This window comes from Chinchilla lanigera, unplaced genomic scaffold (assembly GCF_000276665.1).
Source record: "Chinchilla lanigera isolate Chin_1 unplaced genomic scaffold, ChiLan1.0 scaffold00013, whole genome shotgun sequence".
NCBI lineage: Eukaryota > Metazoa > Chordata > Mammalia > Rodentia > Chinchillidae > Chinchilla > Chinchilla lanigera.
The window spans coordinates 31,598,937-31,613,290 of NW_004955414.1; the positions used below are offsets into that span (position 1 = coordinate 31,598,937).

Below are 14,354 nucleotides of genomic sequence, written 5' to 3' on the forward strand. Positions count from 1 at the left end.
ATTGTTGTTGGGAGTGCAGACTGGTACAACCACAGCGGAAATCAGTGTGGATATTCTTCAAAAAACTAGGATTAGAGGTTCCACTTGACGTAGCTATTCCCTTTCTGGATATTTTCCCAGAAGAACTGAAAACATCATAGCACAGCAATATATGTGCACCCATATTTATAGCAGCACAATTTGTAATAGCTAAATCTTGGAAACAACCCAAAGGCCCATCAATTGAGGACTGAATAAAAAAGATGTAGTATTTTTATACAATGGAAAGAAATAGAAAAAGAAAACTATAGAAAAAGATAAACTTGAGGCTTTTATAGGTAAATGGATGCAACTAGAGATCATATTCATAAGGGAAATAAATCAGACCCACATGTATAAACATCATATTGTCTCCCTAGTGTAAGAACCTGAAAGAGTAAGTAAAATACAAAAGGTACAATAGATACTGTGAAAGGGAATGAAACTGCTCAAAAGGAAGGAACAACTGGGACACGGGAAAGGAGAAAAGAAAGAAATAAGGAAGGGAACAAAATATATATGCATATACACAGGATAGCTGGGATAATTGTACTGCTGATTTCTACTGGTCTGCTGAAAGAAACAGTCAGTGCTTAAATTCTTTTTTCTTTTTAATTTTTTTTACCAATTTTGCATGCTTATATCTGGTAATCTGTACAATTAATTTGAAGACAACAATATGCAATATAGCAATAATTGTTTAATTCCTATCATCTTGTTTAGTGAATTTCTGTATCGTTTCTAGTGTTTTTTATTATTTTTATTCTCTTTAAAATAAAAAAAGAAATAATTTCCAGCCACTTACTATAAAACAAACAAAAGCATCAACTTATTATGTGCCAGTATATTTAAAGTAGTGCTTTTAAAAGTATAGTTTACAGAACATAAGCATCATAATCATTCAACATGCCTGTAAAAAGACATTCTTGGGCACCACTCAAATTTCAAATCAAAAATCTCTGGAAAGAAGGACCAAGAATCTTCCTTTTAATATGGGCCCTAAGAGATCTTAAGTCTAATAAAAGATTGAAAAAGACGTCTTGAGCCAGGTGTGGTGGCACATGTCTATAATCCCAGCACTCTGGGAGGCTGAGGCAGGAGGATTGGAAGTTTGAGCCCAACCTAAGCAACTTAGTGACTTAACATGACAGCACCTCAAAATTAAAAATTTTAAAAATGGAGTAGGAAGATGAGGATGTAGGCGCATGCAAAGGCCCTGGATTCAGTTAACACTGCCCAAAACAAAAACAAACAGCACACAAAAAAGCAAAACTTTAAGGTAAGTAGAGATCAGTCTAACAAATACCACATGCACATATCACCTTTGAATGTATTTAGGGCAGAAGGAAAATGCTACTCCTTCTTCCTACCACTCTAATTCCTCCATCTACCAAACTAACCAATTATATTTTACACTTTCTTTCTACTGGGTTATAAACCAATGCCTTCATTTCCATTCTTACTGCCCTAGGCCAAGTCTCTGTCACCTGAAATTTGGACTGGGTAATAACCTTTTTCTCTTCCAAGTTCATTCCAAACATTAGATCAGTGGTGGGGAACTTAGGCACATGTGCTGCAGAGAGATATTTGAATCACTGAAAGCTGTAAAAGGTTCACCATTACTGCACTAGATTGATGTTTTTAAAACATCATTTTAACATATCTTTCTCTTAAAGAAGATATTTCAACAATTCCCAAATGATTGTAAAATAAAGTATGCAATGATTAGACTACTGGTCAAAGTCTGCCACAATCTGATCCCATGCGAAATTTCTAGTCTTATTTCTCTTTGCTTTCCCTCAACATATAGCAAGTAAGCTTTTCTGGCTGCCTGCATCAGAGATGGACAGATGAGTGCTGCTTCCTGAGCACAGAGTTCAGCTATATTTCTTAGCCTCCTTTGCTGTTAGATATGACCATGTCAAAGGACCTTAGCCAATGAAAGGAACATAAGCAAAAATAATAAATATCAGGGACAAATCTTTAACTACCGTTTGTATCTTCCACACTGGTCCCTTCTGCATTTTTAAAGGTATGATCAAACAACCAAAGAACATGGATTCTTGAATCACTATATGAAAGAAACTACTCAAAACCAGTATTATCCATCTTGGGCTGTTATATAAGAAATAAAATTCTGTTGTATCTGAGACATCAGGCCTTTTTGGAAATAATCAAATGGTTTCTAAGACCTCAGGAAGAAAGACTTTATAGAATATATTAGCTAATTATCTAAGAGGAGTAATGAAGTAGGAGTCAAAGGCAATAGAGAGCAAAAGGAGCACAAGGAGTAGATTGCTTCTTTTTGCTCCAGACTTCAGAGTCACACGGACTGTAAGTCTGTGTGTGCTTAAGGGAGGGAGAGAGAAGTCAAGAGGAGGGCTAGAGGAGAGAATTTGTACAGTCTTTGCTACAGAAGCTCAGCCTTATTAATACAATATCCAAACACTGTTGATTCCCACATATGCTCTTTGTCTCATAGACTCCCCTGATAAATTATTTGTGTCTTCTAACTTTTTAAACTATTATTCACTTACAATTATGTATTATGGTGCAGGCTTTAAGTGTTAAATATTACTTTTTTTAAAAATCAATATCTTCAAAACCTAAACAATAAAACTGAGATTTGATGTGTTGCTACTTCCCTAACATAAGATCGAGGACTAAAGTCAAGATGTCTTATTATAAGTCTAGGACGGCTCACTTGAGATGTTAGTAAGAATTGCCTCCTCAGTATTCCATAGCCATGACGAGGAGGAGGCCAAAGAGAGAACACAAAGAGACCGAGAAAAAGCAGCTGCTTTTGCAGAAGCACTAAGAGAAACAGATCCCAAGTCTGATTCCTGCGGCCCCAAGAAGAACTCGATGACTGCATTGATCTGCTACCACTGTTAAAAGCCAGGCCACCTCAAGAGGAACTGCCCTAAGAGGCCATGGGCCATGCCCTGAATGCCAAGATGACCCCTGGAGATGGGTCTGCCCTCTGAAGCGGAGGCCCCAGAGCTCATACCCATCCTACCAGTTAGTCCAACAGGAATGAGAGGGCCCGGGGCATACTCTGCCTTCTCCCTCTGGCCAGACCATCATCTCCATGGAAGAGCCCTGGGTAATCATGACTATGGAGGAACAAGAAAACAGCCTGTTGCTAGACACAGGTGCAAGTCTCTCAGTCCTTTTCAATCCTGGCCTTCCTTCCAGCCATCACACCTCAGTGAAAGGAGTCACTGGTGAGGAGGTAATATTTTTGACAACCCTTAGGCTGCAACTACTTGTTAGAGCCTTCTTACATATCTCTGTCTTCCTGAGAAACCACTCTGAAGATACCACCATGTATTACAGCAGTCATTGATATTTTCCTCCTAATCTATCCATAACTCTGTAATGCTTGTATTGTTCATATCCTATTTCGTAAATGGATGCATGTCTATTATTATGTGTTTCCTACAACAACCATTGAGAATAGTTAATAATTATTCAATAGGTCACTCATGTATAGCTCTATTTATTTTCTTTAGAAGCCACTTTGAAGATACCAAAGTATAGTACAACAACTATTGATAATCTCCTACCTCTTTTGTCTGTAACTCACTATTGTCTATTTGTTTTCCTAAGAAACTGTCTTGTAGATAACAATATGTAAAACAATAACCATTGATAATTTCCTACCACTTTGTCTGTAATTTGGTAAGCCCCCCATTATTATGTTATCCTTCTTTTACTCTTTAAAATAAAAAAATAAATAAATATGTCTAATGTACTTTATATCATACTGCATCATTTCCTCCTATGTTATAAATTCTAAACAGAGAATAAACTTTCCAAATGCAACACACATTGATTCCTATTACTAACATTTATCTCAATTTTAACAAGGATCTTATGGCTTATAAAAGCCTCAACAATCTGGTTCAGCAAAACAAAGTAACATGTTAACATTCAATAACATGAGCATGCAGTTTAAAATCAAAAGCTCATGCTTGGAAGAAAAGGATATGATTTGAAAGTTTTCTAAATAATGCACGTTTCATTACCTGATTCCTAGAATTAGTTTTAAATCTAAATATTTAAATAATTTTATTGAATTAAGTATTTTCAAAACTTGAAGTTCATATTTTAATTTGAGAAAATCACAGATTATTTACAAACTGATAAAAGTTAAAGTCAGATTATCTGACTATATTTTTATCATAATCTATTATATACCCTAATGTTCATATAATTTTGCTAACCAGTTTCCATATTCAAACTCCCAATTGTTCTCACCTATGATTTATATTTTAAAGAAAAGTTCCCATGTACTTTTTAAATGCTATACTAGTCTTTTTAAAAAGAGGTAATTTCTCTGAATTGCTTTAACCTTTGTATGAAATAAAACATACACCAACCAGCAGATAACAAGGAGTAACTTGAGGAAAATATGGTGACTGTGTAAATTATAAATTTACTTTACAGACTAAGACTTCCTGAGTGAGACCAACTAGAAGATACTTTTACGTAGGTCAGAATCTTCCTTTTCTGTACTGTTTAGCAGTCCAGAGATATTGGGTAGTTCTGAAATTCAAGCTTTTTCTTTTCTATTAGTATCTTCCTTCTTTTCCTCTGGCCATGGAAAAGGGAAAATTCTCTATTATGAATAAAATGCTCATCTATAAAATGCTCACTGGCCAGCCTCTTTGTCCCCAATCTTCTGAAGGTGTTTGATGTCTCAGACACCTTCAGAAAGCTTGTGTTGTACTGTAATATTTTATGAACAAGGAAAGAAAAGTCCTGAATATTGTATTTTACATCTCATCTGAAACAGTCTTTGCCAAAGAAACTACCTATGGTATAAACATATATATATTTATGTATGTATAATTCTTCATTATATATCTTTTTAAGAAATAGGTTACCAGGCTGGGAATATAGCTCAGTGGCACAGCACCTGCCTGGCAAGTGCAAGGTCCTGAGTTTGATTCCCAGTACCAAAAAAAAAAAAAAGGAAAAAGAAATAGATTACCTTTAACATTTAGCAAAAAAAAAATAATAGAACAATTCCTGAAAGGTCACAAATGATATGAAATTTTAATTTACTGTGGCATTTAAAATGTATCTTATATGTTTGCATTTTAAAGTAGTCCATACACAATGTCTTATTACATGATCAAGTCACATTTATCAGTTATGGGCCCGGGATTTAGCACAGTGGCGCAGTGCCTGCCCAGCAAGCGCAAGGTCCTAAGTACAATTCCCAGTATCAGGGAAAAAAAAAGAAAAAAAATCAGTTGCATACTATATATATAAAATATACAGTTCACAAATATAGATTAATGACCAGGGGAATATAACAAATATTTCATATGCTAATGATGAAACTGCACTTGTAAAGTGGTTAATGTAAGATTCTCAAAACACTTAGTAATGAAAATATTTTAACGCCTTAACACTGTGAGAAATCTGTGCCCAATTCCAGCCCAAAAGGAGTTTTTAATTATAAACACTTATTTAACTTAGAAAGATATTTTTCACCTTTGAGTGTCTCAAAGTATTTCATAATAATATAAACGGGAAATGTAAGCTGAAAAATAGAGAGGTGAAAAGATGTTATCCTGAATGCTATAAAACAATATATCTTTGGCAAGTTTACTCAGTTCTTTCATCAAAACAAACTAACTTTACAAAATTTATCTGTGATTCTTGTTATTTCATCTTTTTTTTTAAATCTCCTGAAATCTGACAGGTTATTCTAAAATTTTACAATGGAGAATTACTTGTGTGTTCTACCACAAAGAAACATATATTTCTCTCAATAATACTATTCTGTAATATACTTTGCAAAAAAACATTCATACACCCACAATTTTTCTTTCTCTTACCAGCAAGTACTCAATAAATACTTTGTGGATGAATAAATAAAACTCAGTGAAGTACTCTATCTTCTCTAAGTAATAATATAACTTTCACCAGTCATCTATGATCAGTTCCTGTGTCAAATCCATAAACCTAATCTGCTAATGGAGGCACTATCAACTATACTCAGAATTTGTTCCATAAAGATCAATGTATAAATCCCTCATTGAGTTGAATCCCAGACAAAAGTTCGCAGCATTTGTGAAATCGGTATGTTCACTTCCCTTTTATTAGATAACAATACTATGCTAAAAAATAGGGGAAGAAGAATATTTCGTTGCATGGAGGAGGCCCTGGGTTCAATCCCTAGCACCACAAAAAAAAAAAAAAAAAAGCAAAAGCTAATACTATGATTTTCATGTATTCTAGATACCAGAGTGCCTAAGATCAAATGTACCCAATTCAGCAAAAATGATCACCTACATTCCATTACCTGAAAATCATTTACTTTATTTCAAGAGTTACTGTTTCCCTTTTTTTTTTTAAAGATAAAAGAAAGAAAACATAACAGACACAGAGACTTTTTTTATATAACAAAATATCACTCAGCTCTAAAGAAAGACAAACTCAGGACTTTTATAGGTAAATGGTCACAACTAGAGACCATACTCATACGTGAAATAAATCAGACCCACATGTGTAAACACCGTGTTGTCTCACTAGAGTTTCCTTTTTGAAAGTACACATAAACCTATTATGTGGAAAGTAAAACATATTTCCTATTCTGCTTCCATCTCTGTTGCTAATTACACCACACCAAAAAAAAAAAAAAAAAAAAAAAAATACAAAAGGACAAATAGGTAGTGGCTAAGCAAACAATAGCAATCTTTAAAAAAAAAAAGAACAAGCAACCACTTATTAAGCATCTTTGTACCAGGCACTTTTGTAGATGTTTTATATACACTAACACAATAGTCCTACAAGTATTATTATGTGCATGTTGATTTGAGAAAAGAGGCTCTTTGTATAGAGGATGGCACGCAGCTGGTATTTAGCAAGTACTTGTTGGATAAGTAAAACTTAGTGAATGTCCCTACTTATACAGGTAACGAGTAAAGAGAGTAGGGCATTAGCTTACCTTAAAAGTTTCTTACAAAATACTCAATTCGTAGTTTCAAAAATTAAAGTCTAGAGTGGATTCTACTCAAGTGTGGACTTTACAATACATAGTTCAAACTGGATGTGGTAGTGCATGCCTATCATCCCGGCACTTGGGAGGTTAACACAGAAGGATCACAAGTTTAAGTCTACCTATGCATCTTAGCAAGACCCCATCTCAACTGTATCTATCCTTACACTCCTGCTATTAGAACAGTGAAGGAAAAGTCATACAAACACTAGTGCTTAGGTGATTAAAAAAAAAGTTATTAAAAGCGTGACTCCAGGGCTAAGGAGGAAACACAGAGGTATAGCATTTGCCTAGCACAGGCAAAGCCCTAGGTTAAATCTCCAGTATCACCAAAAAAATATATTTTAGAAGTCTTATTTAGGGCCGCAATACAGCTCACTAGCACAGAGCCTACCTGGCAAGCACAAGGTCCTGAGTTTGATTCCTGGTACCAGAAAAAAGTTTGATTCAGATCCAATTGTCACCTACAATCTCACATAAATTGATAAAGAGGTGAAAAAGGATAATGTTTAGATATTATTTCCTTACTTTAAAAAGCTTTTATTAGCGAGTTGTGACAGCACACACCTAAAATCCCAGCAGTCAGACGGAAGCAGAAGACTGCAAGTTCACGCTCCTCCTGGACAACTTAGTGACTTAGCAAAACCATTCTATGATTTTAAAAAGGAAAAAAAGAGGCTCAGCAATGTACCTCAATATTCCCAGGGTTCAATCTCCAACACCAGACGGAGAAAAAAAAAAAGGTAGCTTTTGATAGAAACTGATTTCAATCTAAACTTCAACCTTTGATTTCCACAGATCAGGCTTAAGGATAGTATATACTTTGATTTTTCTAATCATTATAAAAAATTAGGCCAAACATGATGGCACATGCCTGTAATCCCAGCACTCAGGAGGCTGAGGCAGGAGGATCACAGCAAGTTTGAGATCAGCCTGGGCTACACAGTGAGTTCAAAGCCAGCCTGAACTATGCAGTGAGACCCTGTCTCAAAAAAATAAATAAATAAATAAAATGAACATTATAAAAATTAAATTGTTTTAAATTAGTAAAGTAAAACTTTTTAATCTTAGTAATAAAATATTTAGCTGTTTTTAAAACATTTTTATGCATCTTTCAATAATGTATCATTAGAAAACCATTTTTTGCTACTATTCCTGGCTAAAACTATTCTAGGCAAAACTTCTCTCTGCATATTGATTCTTTGTCAAATTCAGTGTCATTCATTTCTCTGTTACTAGTTGATGTTCCCTTTAGGATGCTGTCTACTTTCAGAAGGATAAAGTGTGTTGGTGAACAATGTATCTGTCCTTAATACTATTATCACTTTAAATAAAATAATTCAATAAAGTTGGTGGTTGATGTCCAATTTTTAACCCAGTTCTTTACTCTTTCCCAGTATTCCAAAATAAAGGTCAAATAAAATCCTTAATATGGAATTTTGTTTTAAATACCCACAAATTAAGCAAAGAAGTCAGTGTTTTATTCAAAATAAATTAGTCACTTTTTCCATTTTTGTTTCAGTCGTAAGAAATGAGTTATAGTTAATTTTAAATGTAGAACTTAGAACACTATGCAAATCATGTCTGTGTGTCAAAGAAAAATAAGAAACTTAATGAGGAATGTTTAAAAAAGCAGAACCCATTACTTTAAAGATACACAGGAGCAGCCAAAGATGACAAACATGCATAAAATTCAAAACATGGTGGAAAGGGAATAGGCACTGAAACACATAAATCAGTGTTTTGAATTCTTTTTCTCTGTGGGTATAATTGTACCTTAGTTTCTTATAATGATTTATTGAGGTAAATATTCTGTATGGTTTAACAGCTACAGCTTCAAAGTGTCAGGCACAAGCTCTCCTTTATTCATGAGGCAGCTGAGTATCAAGATGTGAATTCACTTCTGTATTCTGGGACTTGGCAAAGTTTGTTTTTAAGGTCCTTATAAAGAATTCATGTTGATGCAGTCTATTCAAATGTGAAAAACACTGTGCTGTAATGAGTGAAATAGAAAACCTTTACAGTAATTCCGGAGAAAAAAGTAAATAAATTGAAGTAAGTCACACAGAATTACTTTCAGCAAAGTAAAGAATGCCCCTGAGTTTATCTCAGCCCACTTTTTCAGGTTCAGAAATGCCTACAAACCCCATCCAACTAAATTTGGAAATGAATCCAATATCAGTACAAAGAGAAAATGATGAGAGACAAACAGAATTAAGTCTCAATAACATTCACATAAGAAAGTCTTTTGGGTTGATTTTTAATTTGTACATACTATTGCTCTAGGACCAAGGTATATCCAACAGCAACTAGTAATAACAATTGCAGAATAGTTTATTAAAACTGCCATGTAGCAGCTTTATGGTTAAAAATGGGAAATGACTAATTTACCAAATATATTTCCTTTAAAAGAATTTATGTGTCTTTGACCTAAAGAGCTTAGTAATTCATACATCTAATGTTTGTCTGTGCTATGCTTGTCAGCAGTAAATTCATATTTTTGTCAAGAAATAGACGTACTTACATTTATAAGCTCTATATGAAGTAGATATTCAACCTGCCTAAACAGCGGTTCCACAGTGCAATCTAAAACACATAGTTTTAAAATGTGCCTAGTTGTTTTGTTAGTGAATTCTCTCATCTTCAGACAAAATATAGTATACTTTTGAATTCTGTTCAGAGAGTTTTTATATTATGAGAAGGGGAATTGATCCTGCTAATGAATGCCTTTTGCTTTTTGCTATTTATCCTTTAAAATTAAGACTTACTAGTGTGCGGCTGTGACTCAATGTTAAAGCCCTTGCCTAGCATGTACAAAGCCCTGGATTTGACCTCCAGTACTACAAAAAATAATATAATAAAGTAAAACTAAAAGTACTGCCTGCTAAAACCTACCCATTACACATAAACCTTTTAGCTATCCTCACAGAATCTATCACAACCAGACAAGGAGTAGATAATCAGTAAATAAAGACTCACATCAGATAACAACTTACTAGCTTCAAATGGCTCTGGAAAAGTTCTATCACTTTTCAGATGTCATCTTCCTTTCCCAAAATAATTTTTTCACAAAAAAATCCTACAAAAAATAAATATAAGATGTCATGATATTATATTGCTTCCAGGCAAAACACTCACCAATCTATTTTATACAGTTTCTAATCAGAGAAAAATGTGGAAAATGTGAGGAAATGCACATTGTGTACCATGTTTAAGTAGCCCCAAATGTTTTACATTGCCAATATGAAATGAAGACATCTAACTCCAAAAGTGATTCTCTATGCTACAACATGTAAAGTTTATGTGAAGACAAGATAATCACAATCCCCTAAAAGGCTGAAAAATTGGTAGAAAAAAAAATGACAAAAAGAAGAACGTGCTTCTGAAAAAAAAATTTTGTTGTTTTTTTTTTCCTGATACCGGGAGCCGAACTCATGACCTTGCACTTGTCAGGCAGGCGCTGTGCCGCTGAGCTAAATCCATAGCCCCCTACTGAAAAAATTAATTCCTCATACTCCTCCTAAACTAACATTATTTATTATCAATTTTATGCCTTTGGCAAGTACAATAAACCTTTATTACAGAATAGTTTGTATATAATCTACATTTAATTTACCTTCAAATAAATACTGATATGTTCATTTTTATTGTTTATCAAATGATACATTTTTCCATTTATAAAGAGTTTGGATATTGTTTTGGCTTATGTCTAGATGCACCACCCCCACCCCCGCAAAGCTTCATTCAGTCAGAGGTGGGACTTTTTCAGAGGTGGCCGGATCTACAGTATGTGATGCTTGAGTTGATCCATGTAATTCATTAAGCAATGCTAGGCTCAAGGGCACCAGGATTAAGAGTGTGCATACTACCCACCCTGAGTAGCCTGGATAAAATAAAAAGGGCAGAAAGATGCTGTTAAGGTCCCTTGCTTGCTTGCTATTTCTGTCTTCACCTTGCCATGAACTGGTTCTCCTCTTCAATCACCCTCTTCCAAGCTACGGTGCCTTGCAGCCAGCCGATTATGGACTGAAACCGCTACAAACTGTGAGCTACATAAACCTTTCCCCCTTTAACTTTGGGTGTCAGGTGTTTTGTCTCAGCAATAAGAGAAAAGTAACTAAGACAGATATGTATTGGGATGAAATGCATCATAATTTTTTTCCATTAAAACTAATGGAAATATTTTCTGTTTTAAAGCTTTTCACTAAGTAGCAGAATCTGCAGAAACAAGATACATCTTTAAGCAAGGAGTAGCTATATTCCATCCAAAGTCTCAAAAAGTATCACAAAGCTAGAACAGAAAGCAAATAGTATCAACTAAGTATCCCACATTTGTCAGACACTTTAAGTAAACAGTTCATTACAATATGTATGTTTGATAGGTGTTGTTATTCCTTTTTCTGAAGATGAGAAAGCTGAGACTCACTGATGGGAATGAAATGCTCAAGGTCATATAGCTAGTCAACAGCAGAGCCAGAATTCAAACCAAATGTTGCCAACTCCAGAGATCATTTCTGCGTTTACCTTTTTTTTCTGGCAGTAAAACTGAACCCAGGATTGAACCCAGGGGCACTCTATACTGACCTACATCCCCAGCTCTTTTTTTTTTTTTTTTTTTTTTTTTTCATCTTGAGTCAGGATCTTCTAAGCTGCTCAGGCTGGACTTGAACTTGTGATCCTCTCTCAGCTCCCTGAATAGCTGGCATTGCATGCATGCACCACTATGCCTAGCTCATTTGTATTTACTTTTCATCAGCATTCAATATAACACCCTGCTTTATGAAAGACTGAGCTCCCTTGGCCTCCAAATAGGGTACTCTACTGATGCATTCCATCCTAATTAACAGCCCTACTTCTTAGTCTCCTCTGTTGAATTTACCTCCTCTACCTGACTATAAATTCTTGATTTCCTTTTCCTCGGGCCAAGGCCCTCTAAGATTTCCCCCTCTTCCTGGCTAACCTCATCCATTCTCATAGGGTTAAATACCATTATTATTTAGATATCTCTCAGCTATAGATCTCTACCTTTGATTTATTTGAGCTTCAGGTTTGACTATTTAATTGTCTACTCTATTTCTTGACATCACTACTTAGATATTTCAAAGACATTATAAACTAAATGTGCCCAAAGAAGAAGTCAAAGAAGAAACCATAATACCTACCTACCCAAATCTGTCTTTTTCTATCTGGAAAAGTAAAAATTCTGTTGTTCAAGCTGGCTCTTATTCCTTCCCCAACATCATCCCCAATACCTGGTCTATCAACAAGTCCTGTTCTACTCCTAAAATATACCATGAATTCCTCCACATCTATCCATCTCTACCATTCTCACTGCAGCCCAAGTGTCCATTATTTCTCACTTGGATTATGCAACAAATTTACTTTTCTTGACCTCCTCTATTCCATTTTCCATACTGCAATACAACAACAAAATCATTCACAACTAAAAAACTATAATAGCATAATTAAGATAAAAACCTTTAAATGGCACTTAAGACAAAATCAAAACTCTGCATCATAAAAATTTCACAATTATTATATATGTCTTTGTTATTTACCTACCAGTTGTTTTATGTGTTTTGTCTTTTAATTTTCATTGGGTCTTTTTTGTCCAGTAGGTATGTCTCTTACTGCTGCTCATTTTAATATGCAATTACATCAGAATATACTGGACTTCTACAGATTTCAAGATTCTCATTTAAAAGTTGCCATTTGGAGTCTGGAAAGATAATCCTGTTGAAAAAGTTTCCAAAAAAAATTTTACTACCCAGCACACACTGAGTCTTTACCTACTCACTTTAAGTACTCGAATCCTATGTTAACATAGACTAAAAGCCCATTATTAGAGTGTGTTACAATGGAATACTGCTAAAAGCATGTTTAGCAGTAAATCATATCTATCTTCAGCATGGAACACTCTTATGTTCTGTCATGGAAAGCCCAAACATATACTCTCCAATATGATACGCAGTGGCCACCTGTGGTTTTTGGACTCTGGAAATACGATTAGTCCTGATTAAGATGTGGTATAGTATGTAACCACACCAGATTTTGTTGTTGTTACTGAGAATTGAACTCAGAACATCACGCTTGCCATCAGGCGCTGTACTACTGAGCTATATCCCAGGCCCTACACACCAGATTTTTGAAGACTTAGTACAAATAAAAGAATATAAAATATCTCATTAATGCTGAAATGATATTATTTTGGAAATATTGGGTCACCTGTTTTGTGGCCCAGGAAATTTGTCACTGTATTTTTAAAAACTTATTTATTAGTATACGTTTGCAATACACAGTGCATATATTCATTGTGCAATACTGACAAACATCTATATTGCATCTTGATCCTTTTTATTTCCCCCTCCAAAAATACATGAGTATTAATTTCATTTGTAATTAGTAAAAAATAAAAAAATTTAAATTACATATGCTACTTGTTCTCTTTCCACAGGACAGCACAGTCTTATGGTAATAAATAGGATTTTTTCTTTTTTTTTTCTTTCTTTTTTTTTTTTTTTTTTTTGGTACCCGAAATTGAACTCAGGACCTTACACTTGCCAGGCAGGCACTTGTGACACTGAGCTATATCCCCAGCCCACAAATAGGATTTTTGTAATTTAGTTTTTGGTGTTTTATCTTTCCCCAAAGAAATAACTTATGATTAATATGGTTTTGTGGCTAATTTACAGAAAGCAAGATTCTTAAATGAAAAATTATATTTTCAATGAGAATTAGAAGAAAGAAGAAAAAGAGAGAGAAACACTGCAGAAATCACAAACAATAATCCTTTGCTCAAAGCAGAAAATACTACATATTCAAGAACACTATGACAGCTAAAGGAATTTGTTATTAAAAAAAATTAATTTGCCAAGAAAGTAAAAAAATGAAAACAATACTCTAATGATTTTGAAGTTTTACTTTTTTTCCAAAAGCAATGAGTCCTCCAAGGAAACAAAAATTGCAATAAATCAGTGCTTTTCCCTGTATCAAATAACCTGTGAGACATTCCAAAGTTCTAGTTAACAAAGAATAGTACTGTGACATTTTCCAAAAATAGGCATTAGTGAGATCAGTATCTATATATTATTTTCTTCCAGTAAAGCTCAAATGCTTCATATTGGAGATCATTTCATTCTAGGAGGCACAAAGGAACTGTTCAAAATCCAAGCAGGTGGAAATAGAAATCAAGCTGGGCATGGTGGCTCATGCCTGTAATCCCAGCACTCAGGAGGCTGAGGCAGGTGGATCACTGTGAGTTCGAGGCCAGCCTGGGCTACAAAGTGAGCTCAAGGCCAGCCTGAACTGCATAGTGAGA

The 14,354-nt window shown here is 34.6% G+C and overlaps 1 long non-coding RNA gene across 1 annotated transcript in view; it reads right to left on the minus strand.

Moving 5' to 3' along the window:
- Window positions 1-8,738: 8,738 nt before the first annotated feature.
- Window positions 8,739-14,354, minus strand: part of LOC106148027 — a 14,012-nt gene continuing 8,396 nt past the window's right edge. The window contains exons 3-5 of the long non-coding RNA XR_001233138.1: window positions 12,599-12,769; window positions 10,033-10,115; window positions 8,739-9,029 (exon numbers count right to left, since the gene is read on the minus strand). This is a non-coding gene — a long non-coding RNA (uncharacterized LOC106148027). The remainder of the gene's footprint in view (window positions 9,030-10,032; window positions 10,116-12,598; window positions 12,770-14,354) is intronic.